Genomic DNA, 23,336 nt, shown 5'->3' with positions numbered 1-23,336 from the left:
TTTTCATGTGCGGAACATTCTTGCTTCAGTAGGAACATCCGTTCTCCAGAAGTCACGAACTTTGCTCATTCGGAGTCATAGTTTTGCTAATTGGTGTGCGGACTATAAATGAAAGTAAGTGGTTGTTTAAACCGAAAAAGTATGTAATCTGGGAATCAAGTTCGGCATACTTATTTAGTACCACTTCAAACTGTGGGTCCAGTCGGTTCATAAACAAACTGCGAAAGGGAAAATGAAGAACAAGGATTCAAGAATTTGGTACTACAGAGTGAAAGTGCGCTTTTTTCAGGGAGTCCCGACGAGCAAGATATAAATGGGAACTTCAAATCTCGTACTAGTATAAACAAGCAGCAGCGAAAAATTCATGCACCCTGGTTGTACGCGAAGCTTCCTCATGACGGTTTCTTCGGTTGTCGGAGTTTGAACTGAGTGTCAACCATGTCGAAATGGACTAATCGGATTCACGCCGGCTTCATAACACGAGGGTCTCAGATTCGATTCCGGCCACGGGAAGCGTTTTTTCTTTAACTCCGGCGTTTTCGCGTTGCAGGCGCCATCATTGACAACCCTAAAGCTTCGCTTTAAAAATACTTAGGGCATTGTGTAGTGCAAGAACAAAAGCTGGGGAACACAGAGGTGTTTTAAGGCCAAAACAAATTTGCTCTTCCCAATGTCGGCGCTCAGTATAGGGAGCAGTATGAGTGTGAATTGAGTGATATGAAAAAGACTCTCTTATCGCAAGCCCCGCCTGGACGCAAGGTGCGGGGATATTCATTCACGTCTTGGGCGTCGGCGATTAAGTAGTGTCGGGATCGAATAACCGTGAGCCGTGGGTGGCAAGAGGAGAGAAGCAGAAAGAGAGTGATTTGCGCCCCTCTCCCCGTACGAGAGAAGCAGAGCACGGAAACGAACGGAAACGCATTTCGTTCGCGGCATGCAAAGCGGCACGCAATTTGCCGCGCTTGTGTGGCCGGCGGGCTAGCGGGGTGCCCATTACGGGCTGATCGGCGGCTAACGAGCCCCTCCTTTGGCGCGCTCGGCTGATTTGCGGGGCCGAGGCGCGCCCCGAGGGCGCGAACGTGCTCGCGAGCCCACCGGGCCAATCTCCGGACTTTCGCTTTCAGCAGCTCTCCTTGCCTCCTCTTCAACGATGGCGGCGGCAGTTCCCCGGCTGAATGAGGAGGGTGCTCGAGCGTGAGAACGCGGCACATTCAAGCCGGAAAGGGGCTCCGCTGCCGCTTTTGGCCGCCCCATTGGCACTAACAAGGGACGTGAGGCTGGTGCTGGTGTTTTGGCGCTGACTTTGCCCGATAGGAAGGCACACTTGCCTCAGTTTCTGTTCGAACAGGGCCATATGGGTGGCTATTACAGCGAAGCTTTCTATGTCTCTCTGATGGCGTATGTCGCCTTGAAAATGCACTGTAGAAAAGCCACCTTTCTCAGACAGTGATGATGATGATTGTGTTGGAAGTGAAAGAAAAAAAACGCTCCCCCTCGTCGGAATCGAATCTGGGACCCTCGCGTTATAAAGCCGTCTGTCCGTTTGCGGCATTCCTTCAGGATCGACTTTGGATTTGGGGAGGGATGCATGGACGTGCAAAATTAGACAGAAAAGTTATGCACCACTCCGTCTAACGACGTCGACAGGTGAACCCGAAGCTTTCTTCGTGCTAAATAAAATGGCGAATAGTCAAACTCCAAACCGTCTGCGAGTGGAAGTCTAAACTCAGACGACAACCAATGCATCACTCACGAGAAAGCCTCGCGTTCCACCATCGGCGTCGTTACGGAGGTTTAGCCTCCTCTCAGCTTATCTTTATGGTTTCGATACGCTAACAAAGCAACTGTTGACAATTTGAACGACTGTTGTTTGAATACCGGAAAAGCTGTACGTTATTCTTTGTCTGAGGATAATAGGGTTACTGAAGTATCATCAATCCAAAATTTACCTGCTACCAAGAAAACTCTTTATGGGTGAGGTGAGGTGACTGTGAGAAGGAAAGAGGTTCCCAGCATGCACCACATATGTATCGCAGGGACAGAAAGGGAAGAGGAGGGAGTAGAAATATGGGTCGAGGTAGTGGTACAAAGGTCGTTGGGGCAGGAAAAGGAAGGGGTAATGGGGAAGAGAAGATAGATCAGCGACTTTCGCCCGGGAACGGGAAAACTATCAGCGGGCTTTTTTTTTTTTTTTTTTTTAACATGGATGGAAAATTTCTTGTTTGAAACGAAAAATCGGAAAACTCTACAAGTATTAAAAGAAAAATAAGAAACACTAAACCTTAAGAACACTTTCGTTCTAAAAATTGATCTTCACTGTCGACTTGGATCCTTGTTAGACGTCTTGTCTTGTTTGTTCTTGTTCTTGAACTTTACTTGGTTCTTGATTCTTTGATCTTGGTTTGCTGATCTTGTTCTTCATGATTTGTTCGTGACCTCACTTGACCGGCTATATAGATCTGTTACGCCTGATGGTTTGTGATTATGTGTTGTTGTTGTTCTGCTTGGTTTCCTTGTGTTGTTATGGTGTAAGAAGGGAATGACTGGAGGTGTGGGCGGAGGAAGCCTCACCAACATGGCGTTTCTGCTCCATCCCCGTATCATATCCCATTTTTTATATGGTCGTGATTGATCGTGTTGGTGTTCTGTTATGTTTGGTCTATTCTTATGCTTGTAAAAGGAATTCGTTAATTTTTAAAACCATCTCTTCTAAAATTAATCTTGTTTCCTCTTTCTTAATTATTTCCGGTTTTCTGTTCTCTAAGAGCTCTCCTAGTTTTTAACGAGTGTTTTCCTTTCATTTATTAGGAGTGGGCATTCTGTTAGATAATGATCAAAGTTCTCTATATTCTTGCTACACTTGCATGTAGATGCTTGTGTTATTCTGAATCTAGAAAAATAAAACGGGAATCTACCATGCCCTGTCAGGGCTTGGGAAGAGTAGAAGTTTGTAGGAAAGTGGTCCGGAATAAGATTTGCGTTCCTAATCCACCTATAAGTATAACTTGTTTTGCCATCTTTATTCCACACCTTATTCCACTCCTGTTTTAACTTGGTATATAAATGTTTCGAAATGAATGATTTTGTTATTGGAACAAAGGTTCGTTCTCCGTTTCTTGCGGCTTCTTTCGCCAATTCATCTGCAAAGTTATTGGCTATTAAGGAGCTGTGTGCTTTTGCATAACTGAGTTTTATACTTACTGCTGCATTCTCTCTAAGGACTACTTTTAATCCGTTCATTATTGGATTTGTGTTAAGGGTATGAGAACTAGATGTCGATGAGAAGCTCTTTTTACATTTTAGAGTGAAAGCTCTGCTACGCTACATATTTCAAGGTGACTCGGCACTGCGCGTTGGCCTGCAGCCGCCGGCGCGCAAGCTGCGCCTTTCTTTCTTATCGCTTTGCTTGCTCGTAACTTAGCTATTGCGGTACTACGTGCTTATTCGAGGGTAAAATGGCTGCTTCGCCCGCCCCTTATCGCCAAACCTCGCGGCTGGGCCATCTGGGCGTGTGGTTCAGCAGCAGTGAGCCACGTGATCGGGCGAGGGTTGAACGACGGATACTGAGCGCAGCAAGCTTACAGAGACTACAAGTAGAACGCACAATGCGGGCACACATAAAGCGCCCCTTCGCGGGTGGCTTGGCCGACGCGTGATCCCCCAGTCTCGGCATCAATGGCGGCCCCAGCTGCTGGCTGTCTGTAGGCACCCTTCAGCGCAAGCGAAAGGATGAATTCAATCATCCAGTGGATATAGCTATACGGCAGGCTGCGAAATAACAAGCAAAGACAAACTTTCACGAGCACCATGTGCATATATCTTTGCTTTTGGCCCTGATAACTAGGTTTCGAGTTGTTAAACCAGAGCCATTTTTAAACCAAAAATCCACCCTTCGAGATAGGGCGCAGTAAGAGGACATTTTTGCTTTCCTTAGTTTCCCGCATTCATTCGAGCGATAACGCATGACAGCTCGTACCGCCAGCACGCTTGTGCCATGCTTCCGAGGCTCCTTTACCACATGGTCGCCGAACGATGACAAAGCAACTTCGTAGCCCTGCATGACTGGTGCGATATCCAGATTTAGTGACCAGACGAACCTGGCAGACTACGGTCAATGTTGGCTAAGTCGTTTTGAGTTGTTCTTTGAGTTGTCCTTTTAACCCTTGAGTCCCTGGCGGGGCCAACTGACGTCACTGCACAAACTTCCCTCCGGCGAATTAAGAACAAAATCAGAAATGCTAGTTTTCTCGGGACCAGTTTTTCAAAGATGCCTATTGCGATACGTACCACGATTGTTGCGTTTTGTCGAACCTGTTCAGATGCGTGAGATTTTATGCAAAATAATTGCATTACGTGGTGCCAGCAACTAGCTACAAAGATGGTCACTTCAGTGGTTGACCTGCCATTTCGGAATTTTCGCATATAGAGGTGACGGAATATTAATTTATTTATAATGAAAAAGAACAAAGGCCGCTTGATGGCCGCGGGTTCTGAAAGCGCTTCGCATGCGCTGCTGCGTTTTCAACCGCTTTCTCGGTTGTTTGCCTCCGGTAAACGAAAAAGTGACGGCAGCGGAACCGCTTAGAGAAGCCCCACCCGTGGAAAAACTGAATTCTGACCGGTACATATACTTTATACGCTTGTTGTTGGCCATATGATCGGACGATGCGAGGTAAATTAGAATGTACTTTAGGCAACGGCTCTGACGTAGTGGATCAAAGACTACCTTTCCGGTCCCACAGAAGTTGTTAAATTCGATGGCCAGTATCCACAACAGTTTCCGTCTCATCCGCGGTGTTCCACAGGGACGTGTTCCTGGTACTCCGACGTTATTTCTAATTTTTATCAACGACTTATCTCTCGGATCTCCGTCAACGTCAGACTTTTTGCGAATGATTCGGCAATTTATCGTTAAATAAACTCTCAGGGAGATCATCTTGCCCTAAACAAAGCCGTAGAAATGCTATCAAACTTGTGTTCTGATATTGACAAATGTTGCTGAAGGAAGAGGAGGAGGAGCAGTAAACTTTATTTAGGTGAGCTTAGGTACTGATGTCTGGGCACCCACCTGGTGGGCGCTTCCTCTTGTCCGGGGTACCCTGGCCTGCGCTGGCCACCCTGTCCCTCTCCAGCAGGCTACGCTGGGAGGAGAGGCCGGGGCTGGTAAGCCGTGCCACTCACTGCTGGTATGTAGGTTGGGGATTAGAAGTAAGGGACAGGGCTTGTTGACACCCCCAGATTAGATGGTTTAGGGTGCGAGGTTGGGGGCAGTATTTGCAAGAGGCGGGGTAGAGGGTGGGGTACATTGCACGGACTAGGGTATTGTGGGGGTAAGAGTTCGTTTCTAGTCGTCGTAGTTTTGTAGCTTCGGTTCTGGATAGGTGTGGGTGGGGTGCTGCGTGTTGTTAGCGCCCGTGCTGGTAGTGGGCAAGTATGTCGGCGTATTTTCTCGGGGGCGTGCTCTTGAGGATGTTGCCAGCTTGTAGGTTATCACCTTCTTGGGAAACGGTCCACTGTGTATTAGCGCTGGCAGCGGCGTCTGCCGACTCATTTCCTTTGAGGAATTGCTGGCCAGGTGACCAGACACTCTGTAATTCTGGAAGTTGTTTAATTTGGTTTTGTATAGCCTGTGCTGGTAGTGATATTCGTCCGATCCGGAAATTGCGGGATGCAGCTTGGGAGTCTGTCAGTATAACTGTATACTCTACGCAAGGATTGGTGGCTACGGCGATAGCAACTTCTTCATCTCTTTCAATCGATTTTGTAATGGTCGTGACTGCGGTTAATTCTTTTCCGTTGGCGTCCGAGCGAGAAAAAATTAGCGCCAATCCACCCTGTGAATTTAGTTGGAAAGCAAAGCTTAAATGGCACCCAAAAACATTACCCATGCGATGTCACTTAACTGGGCGCACGTCGCTCTGCAACTGGTCAAACCAGAGAGAAGTGAAATGCACTTAACCGCACCCTCTATTACTTCAAAGAGATATTCTTAGTAAGGTCAAATTAATGCATGATGCATGAACGGAGGTTAATTGAGTTCTACTGGTGTAGAACATCAGTGTAAACCCTTTGTTTATAAAATGAAAGCTCAAACCCGGTGTTACACGATCTCACTTCTCCGTCTCTGCCGTCTCGGACGGAGGCGACGAGATCGGCGGCAGAGACGGCGGACGAGGATAAGGAAATACTTCGATCCAGATTTCTGATCGGCCCAGAGTGCGGCCGAGGGGAATGGTTCCTTCTTCACTGTAGCCCATGTTCTATCCGCGCCGCCTGTGTCTGTCCACCAGCTGAAGCTGCGAAGGCAGAGAGGGGCTGGACAGCAGCATCACCCATCGCTCATGTTCGGTAGTTGATGGAAAGAGAGGAGGGTGCTCAGTGCAACAGTCTCACACCCGGATTATATGGCGGAGTGTTCCTACTTCTGACCAAAATTTACATTGAGCGTGGCAGCGAATCGGGTGCATTAAATGAAGACGCGTCGTGTGTGGAAAAGAGCCGGATTTTATGAGCGGAAGGGTAGTTTGTTGTTTTATTTAAAGGTCAGGGTGAGGAGAAGGTAGCGTTTGTCTCAAAAGGCGATAATGATGGGTTATGCCCCTGAACGAGACAAGAGGGTGACTGTCGTCGTACAGCTCCATAGCACGGGGGGTAAAAGTGCAGGCTTGGTGGGCGTATTCGTTGCCCTCCATAGAAGCGTGAGCGGGTGTCCAAATGACCTGAACGGAACCATCTGGGGAGTGGTTTTTAGCACACGCAGTGCAGGTCGGGACACCGAACCCGACTGGTAATTCTGGTAGGCTTGTTGGCAATCGGTGACTAACTTACGAACCCCTGGTTGCGTGAGGGCCAAGACGATGGCTGCCATTCTGCTGCCGTCATGTCTTCGGTCTTGAGTGAGGCATAAGCAAGGAGGTTGGTTCTGGAGGTAGCCACGATGATGGGATACTGCTGCCCTCGGTGTTGGGAGGCGTCTGTGTAAATGATCCCCACCGATGATGTTGTTGAGCGCTTGAGCCCGTGCTTGTCGGAGACCCTCGTCGTGTGAGGGGTTCATATTTCTAAGCAAAGGGAGAATCTTTAGTTCTTGTCCCGAAGAGTCGAAGAGTATATCAGGCGGAGTGACATTCTGTGCTGTCCAGCCAATCTGGTGAATGATGCGGCGACCCGCCACAGTTATGCTCATTCGGAGCTTCTGGACAGAAAGATGGCCCTCTATCAGCTCTTCCACCATGTTGTAAAGCCCCCTGTTAACCAGCCTCTCTGTGGACGCACTCATGGGAAGACCAATGGCTTGCTCAACCACCTTTCTAAGCATCATATAAAATATCTTTATGTCCTCCTTGCCGAGAAGAAGACAGGGGGTTGACGTAAGTGATTCTCGAGAGGACAAAAGCTTGAACTAATCGAAAGATATCGGATTCCTCGAGGCCTCGCTTCTTGGTGGCAACTCAACTGATCATGTGTTTGATTTTATTGATGGTTTGTTTGAGGGGCTGCAAGGATACGTCACACTTGGTGCTGGCCTTAAGATGGAGTCCCAGGATCTTGATGCTAGGGCTTGGAGTGATGGCCTGGCCATCAAGGAGTATTGGAATGTGTTCCTTGAGGTTTACGTTTGGCGTGATGGCGGATGACATGGAGCTGGGATTGTTTACGTGAACACTAGAAGCCACAGGCTTCAGCACATTGGGGTACTAGAAGTGAGATGCCATGGTTTGGTGTGAGCTTTCTTTAATCGCTATCGCGTGGCATTCAGAGAGAATGCAGGGTTTGAACCCGTAGATGTGCTTGGTGAGAGCACCACTTGTCTTCCCCGTGTCAGTGTGGGCTCGTAGCTAAATCGGTAAAGCAACGAGCTCTGGCTTTGTTACTATAATATTTTCAGTTTCTATTCCTGGCGGTGGCAGTAAATTCTTTTATTTGTTCGCGGAGTTTTCTGTTGACACCAAAGGTCGCGAAAGAACCCTTGGGGGGTAGAGGTAAAAAGCTTTGCTTTAAAATAATACGGAGCGCGGGAACGGTGGCCGGAGCGGGCAAAACTGCGTGCAAGCGCGATCTATGCGTAGATGCACCGCAGATAGCGAGAGTGCGTGGGCACATCCAGCTGGCCCCTCTCGATGTTCCGACGCTCGACTTATCGACGGCTCAAGGGAAGCCGCGCTGTCGCCCCCCCCCCCCCCCCCCCCTGCCAGCCAGGGGGGCTTTCGGAGCTTTATGAATGCCTGTTTGCAGACAGTAAGCGCAATTTTTTTGTTTTTTTGCTTATTCTTTTAGCTCGAACCAAGACAAGCATTATTCTAGCCACATGATTCAAAATAAAGCGGATCGCGAAGCACGGCAGGTACCCCTCTCCGGTACATGCTCCTCTAACCTTCGGGTGATCCAGAGCATCCAAGCGCAGGCTCTCCGCACGTGTCTAGTAAATCGGTGACATTTATGACGAATCAGGAAGCGGATTCCACTGAAGACGACGCTTTCTTCACTGGCTCTGTGTAAGCAGGCCTTCATGAAGCTCCGAAAGCGACCCTGGCAAGCAGGGGTAGCAGTAGCGCGGCTTCCCTTGAGCCGGCGATAAGGCGAGTGTCAGAACATCGAGAGGGGCCAGCCGGATCTGCCCATGCACTCTCGCTATCTGCGGCACATCTACGCATAGATCGCGCTGGCAAGAAGTTTTGCCCGCTCCAGCCACCACTCCCGCGTTCCGTATTATTTTTGGAGAACCTGTACAGTTGTAAAAGGCTTGTCTATCACGCTTGAACGGCGTGCTCCGAACTGCGCGGGAGACACCTACACTGTAAAAAAAATTTGGTCAAAATGACGGAAAAGTTCTGGCAGCTCTATTTCCAAGCCTTTGGCCGTCAAATTGATGAGTGGTCGTCAATACCAAATGACGGTGTTTTTGGTCATTTTGACGGCCTACTTGTCATCCTGAAATACAAATTAGTCGTCAAAATGACGTGCTGCCTTCATTTTGACGACTCACTTGTCAACCTGATATACAAGAAAGTCGTCAAAAAGACTTTCACTGTCATTTTGACGACCACCTGTCAACCTGATATACAAGAAGTCGTCAAAATGACAGCCCCAATCTTTTAATTATACATTTGGTCGTCATTTTGACGTTTTTGTTGTCATCCTATACTACTAAGGAGTCGTCATAATGACGGCTTCAGATGTTATTTCGGCTGTAGTACACTTCTGTCAATATAAAATAGTATTAGTCTGTCAAAATTGATCAGGCATCAGTTTTTTTCTTCTTATCATTAAATACAAAATTGGGGAATGAATTGTGTGAGTGCCACGTACAGGGGGCACTATCAAAGAAAAGATGCTACAAAAGCTGGCATCTGTGTTCGTATATTTATTCCTCGAGAATGGTACAATGGATGCATAAATTGAATGGTACAGTGGGTACATGGATGGAACATAGATTTAAAAAACGTCAAACTTCCAGACTGCTACTTGTTTACCAGGAGCCATGGGTGCGTTACCTGAGAAAAAAAATGAAAGAGAGAACAATATTCATTTTAGTGATTGCTTGAAATCGTTCAGCAGCGACGTTTCGCTGCTCTGCGACATGCATGCGTGGTAAGCATACTGTTTTGATTTAACCTACTGGTCATACCTATATACTGGTCATAATTAAAGGCTCAACATACCTATGTTAAAGCGCTTTAAGAAGGCTCAGCAACCTCGGTGCTATGCCACTGGTCAGCCCCTTGCCTCGTCCTTTAGATGGGTTGATCTGCCCGAAGTACCTGAAAAGGAATTGAAAAGAGATAACATAAATCTATAGGCCATGAACTGACTACTACATATTTAGGCTTTATGATGGCATATGCGATATAATTTATAAAATGAAATTCTTTCTGTAAAGCACATGTGGTCAAGTGTCAGGGACTAATTTGGAAAATAATCAGTAAGAAATATCGGAAGCTTTGTACATTAAACAGTCTACCACTACAGTGTACCTGACAGCCCAGGTTTAGCTTCGGTGCATAAAGCACACAAAACTTTAAATTTGAAAAAAAATATTAAGAAAACCTGTGCATTTACATTTCACACTGAACAGCACCTCGCCTCAATGCTAGGAAAGAATAGGTTACTTATCATGATGCCTAGAATAGATATCTGTACCAAGTACAGTACAGTGAAGATAATTCAAACTCGGACAATTCACACTTTCGGTTAATTCTCATATATTTCAAAATTTTGGTTGCCCGCTGTTTGCAATATATTTTTAAGTCGTTTAATTCAAACAGCTTCATTACGTAAATTCGGTTAATTCGCACTCTTCGCTTGTACTTGGCAGAAAATATCGGTTGCATTTGCTGCTTCTAGCTACAGATTTGCATCCTCATATCACTAATAGCCACAAATAAATCCTATTACCTGCATACACGTGTCAAAACGACATGCACGCGCCAACAACCGCGTGTAGATTGAAAAAGAAAGAAGAAAAACTGCTTTGGACTCTCATGCAAATCAAAGCAGTAATCCATTTGTGATTCTTTTTTCAGGGTGTGAATAGCAACTATTCTGCGTGAATGCTTTACTACTAAATATATGTGAATGTTTCATTACAACACAAGTTTATATGTTGCCCCTAACCATATTTACGATAACTTCTGATTATTGAAACCTCTGATAATGTAAACAGATTCATCGAGGTCCCTTTGAGTTTGAATTATCATGAGTTTACTGTATTGTGGCACCAAGGGAGGCGAAGTTGTCCTTCGCGAGACAGACGAGACATTTTCATGAATGCTCGTTATCTTAAGGAAACTAGTTGCTGACACTTAAATTGCAAACTGTATCAGAAAAACTATCACTTCAAGTTCATTTACCTTTGAAAGAACTCCATGGTGAGAGGGCAGCCAGACAGGTACGAAATATTGAAAACGAAGAAGGCTCCAAGTAGTAGTCCCGTTGCCTTCTCCATGCTAGCAGTGGCCATGCATTCATGTCCATAGACTGCAAGCACGACCTGATGAATGTCTCCCAAGCTCGAACCTGCATAGACAGAATATTATGTCACATTCGCAACATCGTGTTTGAAGAGGCTATGCAAAGGTTTCGTTTGAGCTACGATATCGTTATGGTAAGCCCACTACCATTCAGTAAAATGCATCCGAAGCACCTCAAATTGTTATTATGCCAAAACTGGCCTGAGCTGCGATGTTATCGACACTTGAATCCATAAAAATGCATTTCAAGAGGTATTACATTCCATTAAATATAAAGCAAGATTTTAAAAAAAATCCTTCAGCAATGTCGATTCTGCCGACAGAAATCGCAAGCCAAATTATACCAGCACTTGCCTCTCCTTTGCTTATAAAGCCATAGAATTTTTTCTTGAAAATAAGTGCTTTGTGTAAATTTATAAATGACAAATACCCACCTATGACAGCAAGATGTGGTGTTGCCGGCAGTCCCCGAAGTGTGCCTTGACCTGCGTGCTGAAAATTTACAAGCCCACAGGTTAATAAACTCTGTACAAGGCACAGAAAGGGTTGAAGCATTAAATAAACGCCATGCCACGACTAATCAACTATCAGTGGTTTCTAATTTAGCTACCATTACATTTACACCTGTTATAGCGCACACTAACCGGTGATGCGTAAACACCGGCTGTGGACTACATGTATAACCAGGGGAATGCAGTGGTCATTATTTAAAAATGAAGACAGTTATGTGAAGTACAACGAACACCTGCCCCCTCCCTCTTTAAGTTGCGTTAGTTTACTGCACAGGCCCTCTTTTATGCGTAAGTGCGGCCAGCGAAAACAACCAACTTGAAAGTATAGTGTCGGGCTACCAACACAACAATTAATTGCGGCGCCCCTTGCAGCGCCTCAGTGCCAGCGCGGGACCATCGGTTATCCCATGTTTAGTGCCTACCGCGGTGTCAATGTAGCCTAAGCTACAAAATTACTGCTTACACAACGTAGGCAGTAACTTCCATTCGAATCAGCGCGCGTCGCTCTTTCCCTATTTCCCACGGCGTCCGTGTCGTTGCGAGTTTCAGGGGCACAGCGTAAATGTAACGTCATTGTCAGCCAGTCGGATTTCGTGAGTTTGTTCCAGTCCTTGGCAGTAACAGTGACAGTACCGAATTACTGCTATCTCGTTACTTCTTTTCCATGACTCGAAACTGTAGCTAGTTACTTTTCAAAAAGAGGAACTTGCAACTGTAACCCTGTTGCTTTTTGTGATGTAAGTGTAACAGAAAACACCGAAACAGTTATTTTCTTTTTACCAAGAATCATCCAAATAACAGCCGCACTCGTTAAAGACCGGCGTATAGACCGCGCTTTAACTTTTCAGGACTTTTTCTCCCCATATTCCCCTCACCGTTCCTCAACCAGGCTTCCTTCGCAGTTTAGGACCGTAGGTAGCTAAGAGGACTATCTTAAGGGAAGATACCACTCTGAGATCTATGGTTGCATAAGACCGAAATCGAAGGTCGGTATGTAAAATGATTTTAAAGTTTTTCTTCTGTCTTGAGCCGAGCGGAAACAAGAAAGTGAAGAAAATGGCAATTAGGCGTCCCCCTATGAGGAAGCTGGCCTACTCGTGTAGAGAAAGACCTCCGGAGAGGGCCCACCGAGAGCGGGGCAGCCATATTGACACGGCGAAAGAAGCCGGCGCCCACGGCGGTTGGGGACAGAAACATTTGTCTTCGTTATCCCTGCCGGCTCACTCTCTTCCCATGGTTGAAAAACATCTGGAGTATTGTCTAGGCGCCAGTGCGAGCTGTCCCACGCGGCGGCACAGTATATGGACAGCATTAAGGGTGTCTGCCGAGCCTCTGTAGCTGGCGGCGTTGTTGCTTCGCGGCGATCAACGTCAAACACTCATTGACGGCTTGAGAAAAGCTAACTCATTTCGTGAAAGCGAGAATGAATTCCCCGACACCAACGGTGCATCACAAAAACGCGGATACAACAAAATGAGGCATCCACAACGATTTTTAGAGCTGGTTTGTCCCGTTTTAGATTCCCTTTGTCTAGATATTCACCACGTGCAATTTTGACTATCTTCTTGCCTTCGTGCGCTTACAGGAAGTAAACTTTATCATTTGATTTGGGCTTTATTACTTGGTTTTTACATTAACGGAAAACTAATTACGATACTTTTTTTTACAGAAAATGTATCTATGACAAGTTACTTTTTCAAATTCTGTAACTCTGCAGGCACTGCCGTATACGCTTCACGAGTTAAACCCTCCTGAGCAAATCAATGTAGCGGCGTGCACAGGCGATTAACCGGTGTACGCGAAGGCGCCCGTGCTCACGGCAAGTGCGCATTCCCGCACAGACAAATGAATCGATATGCGCCTGATGCGGATAGGTGAATCCCACTAAAATATCCGGCCCTGATCCTGCACAAAACGTGTGCTTGCTTATACGTTGGCGCCGAAATACGTTCCGCTCACTCGTACGCTTTCGCTCACTCGTACGGCCGGTGCGCTTTCAGCGGAAGCCGATGCACGCTTTACTTCGTGCCCGTTTATTCACACGTTAGCAATATCTTGTCCCATTGAAAGGCGAAAAGAAGCATTGAACGCGATCCGCTTGCTTTTTGTTCGAAGCCAATAAAGAGCGCTAGCAAGGGTACCTCCATCAGCTACAGCTCAAGCGGGCCGAGAGACCTAGGCCTAAGGCGCTGCTCACCCATGTGCTTCGCACGCGGTAAGCGCACAAACGAGCTCTCAAGAACACGACTCCCACACCTTTTCTGGCACAAAAGCAAGGGAACAGTACTCACCTTCTTCAGGTGCCCTTGCCTCCTGGCTTAGAATGTTGTCACTTGTGGCACACCAGGCAAAAAAGGCGCGACGACACACAGAATCGCAGGACAAACAACGCAGCACCGAGGGAGGAAGACGAAGGCGGCGGAAGATGGCCCGGCTAAAAAAAAAAAAGTCTTCCCGAAGGGTCCTGCACGACTGCGGGAGCCAATTGGAGCGCTTTACGCCCAGAAGCAGTTTGTTTGTTTTGCTGCGCTCCCGTAGTTTTCCCCCTCTCCGCTTTATTGACGGGAGAAAGGACGTCTTTTCCCTTGGACGGCGGCAGCTCGTCAAAATTAACGGAGAGATGGCCGTTAAAGTGACGGCGAGTTTTTACAGTGTAGTGATAACGCCTGGTCTGAGATAGGCAGAATGCGAGCATGCGCGGCCGGTATCAGAGCGACGGCTGACTCCCTCCTCGCTGTGCCCGTCGCCTTGGCTTCCAACACCATCTTTAACCGTAATAAGCGCTGCATGCCTGCGCTGCCAAGCCAGGAAACGAAAGCGGAGATTACCCGCCTTAGCGCGCGCTGTGCGAATTTTTACAGCAAGGGCCCTATTCTCGACTGCACAAATTGCCGGCAATTTAGGCAATTTTCCGGAAGTCTTTTTTGATTGGCTTTCAATTTTGGTCACGTGCTTCCGGTTGACAAAGCGGGTGTGTGTGCTGTCGTCATTTTGACGTTTTATGACGTGAACGGGCACCAGTTCTAAAGTTTACCTTATTTCTCCTCACTGAAAGCGAATAATTCTTGTCCGGCAATGAAAAACCAGACTAGAAGCACTAGACATGACAAGGTAGGCCTGTCTTTGCTATTCAACAACAATACTGCTTGTAATACACACCCCTCTGTGATTGGCTGAGAAGGCGTGACGTAATTTAAACAGTTGGCGGGAACGATTACGTCATGCACTGGCAACTTCAGCCAACGTTTTTAGATTAGGTCCTAATTTAGACCTAATCTAAAAACGTTGACTTCAGCCTGCGTAAAAGTGACGTAATGCTACGTAACAGCTTGAAAATGGAGGCTGTTTTTGTCGCAAAATACAAGCAAAATAGGGCAAAAAATTGACCCGGCTTACGGCGCCGCGAAATGTGCGGCAATTTGCAGCAGGCGCAGTTTCGCATGCGCGCTGTTTAAAGCATGTTTCCTACCGAAACAAATTATAGTTTCAACTGCTTCCAAGTCAGCGATCATGGACAATACAAATAACATGCAGTATTTTGCTTTTATGTTTGGCAATGAAATAAAAATTATTTGATTGGCGCAACCGCAACATAAGAGGGCAGTACAAGCCTCTCCATGACTAAGAGAACCCAATGCATGACATTTGTCCATACTTGTCCTAGTAAGCTGTTGGGTCACATGATCGAACTCAAGAGAAAAATAACAATGAAAAGTGTCTTTTTAGTTCATTACAGCGCTTATTGCGGTTGAGCTTGACGAATGAGTGAATCGGCGACATCGGTGCGCTCCGCGGTTATCAGGCGTAGCGCTTCGCTGCTGTGTCGTAGAAGCGATGGTCGCGGCCGTCTTTTTCTGTGATCACGCCATAAACTTGTAACATAGCAGCAGACGATGGCGTGGCGGCGGTGGCGGCAGGGAAGGTGATAACGCAACAAAGCTTGCATTGAAGCAGAGAGCCCAGCTATGTTAATAAAAGCGATTGAAATAAATAAATAGATACGGTAAAAAATTGTGTGATGTTCTTTAGCTCGACATCCTCCTTTCGCTCGCTTTTGGATCAACGTTACTCGATCGCCTTGTGGTGTTGGCGCCAAATTTGACCTCCAGAAATGTGTTTTACTTGTCAGCCTCAGCTACCGTCTTAATTTTTATAGTACATGCCAAGTGTTTTTATATCTTTCTTGCACAATATTTGATTCCTTGGTAGCGATCTTTATGAGTGACTCGTCAAATTACACTGCATGTCGTCATAGCTATAGGTGCAGCACGTCACTGATTGCTTACGTCGTGCTTACGCAAAAAAACATGGGCGAAATGCCGGCAATTTGTGCAGTCGAGAATAGGGCCCCAAAGCTGTAAATGGCTAGGATCCAGCAGATCGTCCCCGGTCCCAGAGCGATGTAGACAGGAATCGCTAGCGAGCGTAGCGCCACGTTGCGGAGCCCCCTCAAATCCCCGGAATCGTAAAACTGCGCGCCACACCCCCGGAGCATGGAAAAAATCATTCAAAATTAACAAGGTCCTAGGGCCTTCATAGAGCATGCACCGTGATTACCATACTCCTGCTATAATTAATTTCTACCCATGATTTTTCTGTGTGTTTTGTAGCGTAAGCTACACTGGCCGAGGTTGAGCAGTTTCGCCTGTGCCGTAAAGGCATGGAGGCGTGAAGGGCCGTTCTAGAGTGTTCTAGTTCACTCTAGCCGTTCTGCGCAAGAGCGAGGGGCATTGGATTGGATTCGATTCGCTTGGATTGGCTTGGCTTGGCTTAGATTTTGATTGGATTGGATTAAAGTGGATTGTGTTAGATTGTGTTCCGTCATAGCCGTGGCAGACGCACTGGTGCCGGCGCGTGCCCAGGTGTGCGCCTCAATCCGCCTTTTTCAAGACGCCACTGTGCATGCGCGAAGCCCTAGCGGTGAACGCGAGAAACTGTTTGCAGGGCCACTGCACCATCCGTCTCCAGCGTCCACCGATTCTGGGCTGAGACCCACGCATCATCAGCAACGTGAACTGCAAATATCTAGCCACTTCTGTGTCGTTTGAATGCAATGCCGCTTTCGTGTGCTGCTACAAGTGCACCTCTTGGGCCAAGGGTGACAAGAACGAGCGTTTTTTGCGCTTTCCGTCAGCTGCGCGCGACAGGCAACGCCGAGAAGCCTGGATTAGGGCTGTGAGACGCCAGTCTGAAAATGGGAAGCGGAGGTAACCGCAGTCAAGTTTAACCGTGGTTACGAAACCTTAATAGCGGTTATCACAAACTGCGGTTTTGTCTGTTACATACGAAATTCCGATTGTGGTGACCGCAGTCACTTGGTTGTGAGCGTAATGAAAATAAATTACCACACTTTTAACTTAACGAGAAAAAGCAAAAGAGAAGCAGGGTAGACAAAACTAAATATCGTTAAAGCAGTCGCTTCAGACCCACACGCGACGCACTCGCGCGCGGCGAGGAGAGGGGCTTCCCCAACTGCTCGCAAACGGCTTGGTTTGCTCAGGTCTGCTCGGTGTTGGGAACTTAAGGCTTAGCATCGCGGTGGATATTTGACCACCGCTATCTCTACAACTGCAAAGTACAATCCATAGCACAATTTTTCACCGCGCTAGCATCCACTTTCTCGCATGTGTCTTTTCCGCGATCAGGGGCCCTATTCTCGACTGCACAAATTGCCGGCATTTCGCCCATGTTTTTTTGCGTAAGCACGACGTAAGCAATCAGTGACGTGGTGCACCTATAGCTATGACGACATGCAGTGTAATTTGACGAGTCACTCATAAAGATCCCTACCAAGGTATCAAACACTGTGCAAGAAAGACATAAAAACACTTGGCATGTACTATAAAAATTAAGTCGGTAGCTGGGGCTGACAAAAAAAACACATTTCTGGGGGTCAAATTTGGCGCCAACACCACAAGGCGATCGAGTAACGGTGATCCAAAAGCGAGCGAAAGGCGGATGTCAAGCTAAAGAACATCACACAATTTTTTTACCGTATCTACTTACTTCTTTCAATCGCTTTTATTAACATAGCTGGGCTCTCTGCTTCAATGCAAACTTTGTTGCGTTATCACCTTCCCTGCCGCCACGCCGTCGCCTGCTGCTATGTTACAAGTTTATGGCGTGATCACAGAAAAAGACGGCCGCGACCATTGCTTCTATGACACATAAGAGCAGCGAAGCGCTACGCCTGATAACCGCGGAGCGCACCGATGTCGCCGATTCACTCATTCGTCAAGCTCAACCGCAATAAGCGCTGTAATGAACTAAAAAGACACTTTTCATTGTTATTTTTCTCTTGAGTTCGATCATGTGACCCAACAGCTTACTAGGACAAGTATGGACAAATGTCATGCATTGGGTTCTCTTAGTAATGGAGAGGCTTGCACTGCCCTCTTATGTTGCGGTTACGCCAAACAAATAAGTTTTATTTCATTGCCAAACATAAAAGCAAAATACTGCATGTTATTTGTATGTTCCACGATCGCTGACTTGGAAGCAGTTGAAGCTATAATCTGTTTCGGTAGGAAACATGCTTTAAACAGCGCGCATGCGAAACTGCGCCTGCTGCAAATTGCCGCACATTTCGCGGCGCCGTAAGCCGGGGCAATATTTTGCCCTATTTTGCTTGTATTTTGCGACAAAAACAGCCGCCATTTTCAAGCTGTTACGTAGTATTACGTCACTTTTACGCAGGTTGAAGTTGCCAATGCATGACGTAATCGTTCCCGCCAACTGTTTTTACGTCACGCCTTCTCAGCCAATCACAGAGGGGGTGTGTATTACAAGCAGTATTGTTGTTGAATAGCAAAGACAGGCTTACGTTGTCATGTCCGCTGCATTTAGTCTGGTTTTTCATTGCCGGCCAAGAATTATGCGCCTTTAGTAACGAGAAATAAGGCAAACTTTAGAACTGGTGTCCGTAGACGACATGAAACGTCAAAATGACGACAGCACACACAACCGCTTTGTCAACCGGAAGCACGTGACCAAACTTGAAAGCCAATCAGAAAAGACTTCCGGAAATTTGCCTGAATTGCCGGCAATTTGTGCAGTCGAGAATAGGGCCCCAGATTGATTTCGAAGAGCGGCGATAAGCTGTTGCTGCCGTGGTCTGGGCCGGTTCGAGCCACTTGCAGTTCCGTGCGGGCAGGCGCGCCGGCGTGTTCACAGGCACGGCCGACGTGTGCGCCGATCGTTTCCCAGTGCTGAAAACGCTTCATGATTGCTTGGTTTATCCATTTTTAAATGCAGAGCATTTTAGTAACTCACGATGTCACCCGCGTTGGCGTCCGTAGTCCGCATCACTACGTCGTCCGCACCCTACACTATATAAAGAAATAATACCTTCCGGCGCCAGGTTTCGATCCCAACACGGCACTTTACCGACTGCTCCACGGAGCCGACACAGAATGGAAGGTTACGCACGCGCCTTATATCCTTGACTCATTCAACCGTCGGCCACAGGTGCGCCCTCTCCCCCGCGTCCTCCTCGCCTTCTCTCCGCTCGCAACACCCTCTCTCGCCGCATTCGGTTCGCGTTCATGTGGTGGCGCGATTTCGGCGCTATAACACTCTCTCGTGAAGGGCATTGGATTGGGTTCGATTAGATTGGATTGGCTTGGCTTGGCTTGGCTTAGCTTGGCTTGGCTTGGCTTGGCTTGGCTTGGATTGGATTGGCTTGGATTGGATTTGGATTGGGTTGGATTAAAGTGGATTGTGTTGGATTGTGTTGCGTCATAGCCGCGCCACGTTGCGTCGTAGCCTCTCTACGTTGCGTAATAGCCGCGGCAGGGGGTTCACGGCACGTTTCACGTTTCACCATCGACTTCATCGACAATGTCTACGCTGGAAGACAACAATTACAACAACAACAACCAATACGTAATCCATAAGACTTGCAGGCAGGCCCCCCGCGGAAATGCTCTGCATTTGATCGTGCCCCTCGCGAGGGGGATGTTTTGATTTCTCTGTTTTGAAGTACGTCCGTTCCAGGTCGTTCAGCAGGCGCTCTCCGTCCCCGTTGTAGGCGTTCAGTGTCTTGATCAAATTGCGAATGCCGGCCGTCTTGCTGCTCAGCGGGTCGATGAGATCTCTCAGAAGACACCACGTCTTCCGCGCCGACAGATTGCCCTGGAGGCCATCACACACGCTGAGCCAGTTTTCGCGGCATAGCTTGCTTCCGTACTCTGCTATTTCCTTAGTCAACCTCGCTATTCCTTTGACTAACTTCTTTTTTTGGCGAACGACGCGCGGAATTTACAAATTTCGCACGGCTTTTGTCGTAGTTGATCGGGTGGATCGGAAAACGAGCCGCTGCTGACGGGCAGTCGCGCTATAGTGAATTAGAATATAGTCGCGCTGCTTGCGAGAGCGACGCAAAGAACGCCAGCGCCTCTTGGGGGCAGCGTTGGGGCGCCCGCTATTTGAGAACTTTCGTCTCCTCCGAACGCCAGGTGATTTTTTTTTTTCGCCTTCGCTGATGTGCCGCCACTTGCGTCCGAACTGACTTGCGCGATTTTGAGCACTGCGGCTGCGGGAACTGCGGTTAGCGCGACTGAACTGAGCTGGCCAAGCTCAGTTTGCGTTAACCATGGTTAGAGGGGTAACCACAGTTTCGTCTGCCGTGTAACGCAGCAAACTGAGGTTTTGTCTAACCGCGGTTCGCTTAACCTTGGTAACTGCGCCCGTGTAACTAGGGTCGTCCGGGCCAAGTCCGTCCAGCCGTTGGTAACGGCAAGAAGGCCTCCCGGAATGGATTTCTCCCCAGGCAATTCCATGCTGATGCAGTTGCAGTCGTCAGGGGAAGTATAAGATTAAAAAAAAGCGACTAGCTGAGAGGGAAAGCTACCTTCTCTTCGAGCGTCGAGAAACAACGCGCTCACGCCGAAGGCAACGACCACGACGCACCGCGCTAACCTTGACCTCCGATCTGCTTTCCGTCGCTACCTCAAGAGGGCGCCACACCGCAGAGAAAAAGGCGGATTGCGCAGTAGCTCAGTTTGACGCTGCGTCGGAGCCGCTTGATAGCCGTTTCACGTGGCTCGTGAAGAGGCGTGCTGAGCATGCGCGAGGAGCAGTGACTGGACAGGACTGGACTTTTAGTTTATAACCAGGAACAATGTTCAATCCCAAATTACAAACAAACGTGTTTTGCTTCGTGCACGCCTTGGACTACGACCCAGTCGAACCTCACGTTGACGCTCGGCACCGCAGCTTTGCTGGCCATCCCTCTTCACGGGGTGGAAGGGCTCTGAATTTTTTTGTCTGCATTAGCTTTGGCACACAGCTGTTCATTGCGTTATCGTTCTGCCAAAAGCTGCATAAGTACCGCGTGCACCACTATACCGTTCCTAGGCTCCGCTTTGCACGTCACTGCTGACGGGCTATCGCCACAATAGTTAATGAACTGTGCAAGCACTGACGGACCGATATCTAGTCACTCTAAAACACCAGCACCGATGCATTTTCGGCGATTGTTGTTCATTTCCTTGCATAGAGAAAAAAAAAAACTCCTGTCTAAATTGCATAGGGCGCCGCAAAAATTAAGCGTTGCACGTAGTTAAACGCGGACAACGCTGTACTACTAATCGCTAATCTCCACTAATGTTTCCCGGCCCGGCTGTGCAGGCAGCGCTTCTTACGGTGAAAGAAGGTACGGAACGCAAGGCGACGGGCACAGCGACAAGGAAAACAGCCATCGCGCTGATGCGGGTAGCGCATGCTCCGATTCTACCGGTCTCAAACCAGGCGTTATCACTAGATGTCTCCCGCACAGCCCAGAGCACCGCGCTCGCGCGTTATAGACAAGCCTTTTGCCGACTGTACACTATCAAGCTCCAAGTGGACGTCGCTCCCCACAAGCGCTGCACAAGCGCACATGCGACGCTTCGTTGACTGGTACGCTAGTAGAAAAATGTAAGGCTGGAGAAGAGGAAGCGAAGTCAATATAGATACTAAGAAAATAAAATCAACTGAAACTTTCACTGTACAGCGAAAAACTAGGCAGAAGGAATTTTGTTTCGCTGGGTTTAGAAGCCCAGTGGTCAGCAGCACGCCCACGCATCTGCGAACGCTTTTCCCTCTAAGAAATGCAGTTGCTAGACGAGAGATATTGTGGACATTTAGGGGACGCTTACTGCACGAGCACTATAGAACAAATAGTCACCTAAGCTGCTTAAAATGCTAAAACTAAATAAAAGTGTAAATTGGTTATACATATATATATATCTTATATTTCCAACGACGGTAGCACTGGTCCGTGGCCGAGTGGTCTGGAGCGCTATATGTCAATTTGCAAGCTACAAGTTCGAGTGCTCAAGGGCACAATTTTTTTTTTTGTAAATTCATTTTTTCGGGTTCGGCCGATGTTCTCTAAACTGAGTTCACCATTTTTGGGCCGTCACGTTCAAGGCTGCACGAGCGAGTTCGCAGAACGCACGCAAACTGACACTGACGCGCTAGTGAGCTTTCGTTGGCATACTGTTGCCATCAGCACCGACTCCTTGCAGGCAGTGGCCACAAGCCAGAATCAGCAGACCCTTTGCCTGATGCGAACACGCTTTTTACGATACAGGCATAAGTGAGGCAGGCTCCAAATATAGGGGAAAAGCTCATGGCATTCGAGCGTTTGCGGTGACGCGGAGGGCGAACGTTCATCCACTGCATAGGCCTCGGCTAGTGATTGCTACGATTCCAAGCCGTACTGGGAGACTTATCTTAGGCATTTCACAGCCGACAACATGGCATAAGCGCGGTATGGTGATTATTGAGATATCGAGAATGTCCATCCAACGATAACGTCGAATGTCAAACATGTTGCTTTGCCAAACCGATACCGAAACTCGTTTGAATGCTAATCTTGGACATCGTCCAATCCCGGAGCACCTCCTCCCGACGTCACAGCCTTTAGTTGGTGCGGCCGCCGCAGACCACACATGGTATATAGTTTTTCTTCTTTCGGGCTATAAAGCCCGAAAGTATTTCGAAACTAAAGATCGAAAGTAAAGCCCGAAAGATATAAAACCCGAAATAATTACCGACTTGTCAACCAGATTAGCGATGAAAAGTGTGTTAATTTTAGCCAGTCTACGCAGTGCAAGCAAAAATGGTAGCTTGACAAATTCACTTGTGTCCCTTTAAGGACTAGCTGTGAGTTTTTTTATTAATGCTCTATATCCTTTATTGTGCATAGAAAGTAAGCAAGAAAAGAACGCAACACGGATGTTTGCTGTGAGTGTATTGTGGGGCTCATTTAACGTACTCCTTTATCGTACGTGGTAGCGGAAGCGTAAAACCTTAGTGTAAATAACCGAAGAAAAGAAAAGACGGGGCGTCTTCAGCGCCCCATGGGTATTGCGGTTTTTTTACGCATTCTCCGCCTTTTTAGTTGCACCGTTAGCTTACATTTAATTTTTGTTGTCGCCTTTGTTTCACAGCGACAACAGGTATGGACCCTCCGCGGTCACGCGGTGGCTAAGGCATTGTGTGGCAAGCTTGAGGTCGCGGGTTCAATTCCTGGTTGTGGCGGCTGCTTTCCTGATAGAGGCGAAAGGCAAAAACGCCAGTGTGTACGGGATTTCGGCAGATCCCCAAGTGGTCAAAATGAATTTTGAGCCCGCCGCTCCGGCGCACCTCATCGTCTGCGTTGCGTTTGCGCGTTAAACCATAGAATCAATCAATCAATCAACATGGATGGCTCATTACCGGGACTGCTTATTTTTTCTCATCTTGTGGCACGGGGACCTTGGGTGTATCGCACGTACCCATCGTCCTCTTTCGCCGCGGTCCTTCGTTCGCCGCGCTTATCCCATGAGTACGCCACCGAGAACCGATCTGAAGAATGAAATGTCTG

The 23,336-nt window shown here is 47.7% G+C and overlaps 1 long non-coding RNA gene across 1 annotated transcript; it reads right to left on the bottom strand.

Annotated features, from left to right (window-relative positions):
* Window positions 1-9,350: 9,350 nt before the first annotated feature.
* On the bottom strand, window positions 9,351-14,083 carry LOC144164442 (uncharacterized). Its single transcript, XR_013321203.1, has 4 exons — window positions 11,405-14,083; window positions 10,851-11,016; window positions 9,663-9,761; window positions 9,351-9,494 (listed from the first exon to the last, which is right to left on the bottom strand). It is a non-coding gene; the product is annotated as an uncharacterized LOC144164442 (long non-coding RNA).
* Window positions 14,084-23,336: the final 9,253 nt, after the last annotated feature.

This window comes from Haemaphysalis longicornis, unplaced genomic scaffold (assembly GCF_048455015.1).
Source record: "Haemaphysalis longicornis isolate Haplotype H1 unplaced genomic scaffold, Haemaphysalis longicornis Haplotype H1 scaffold_1, whole genome shotgun sequence".
In the NCBI taxonomy this organism is placed as follows: Eukaryota; Metazoa; Arthropoda; class Arachnida; order Ixodida; family Ixodidae; genus Haemaphysalis; species Haemaphysalis longicornis.
The sequence above is the reverse complement of the archived record's forward strand: the minus strand, read 5'-3'. Positions and strand labels throughout refer to the sequence as shown.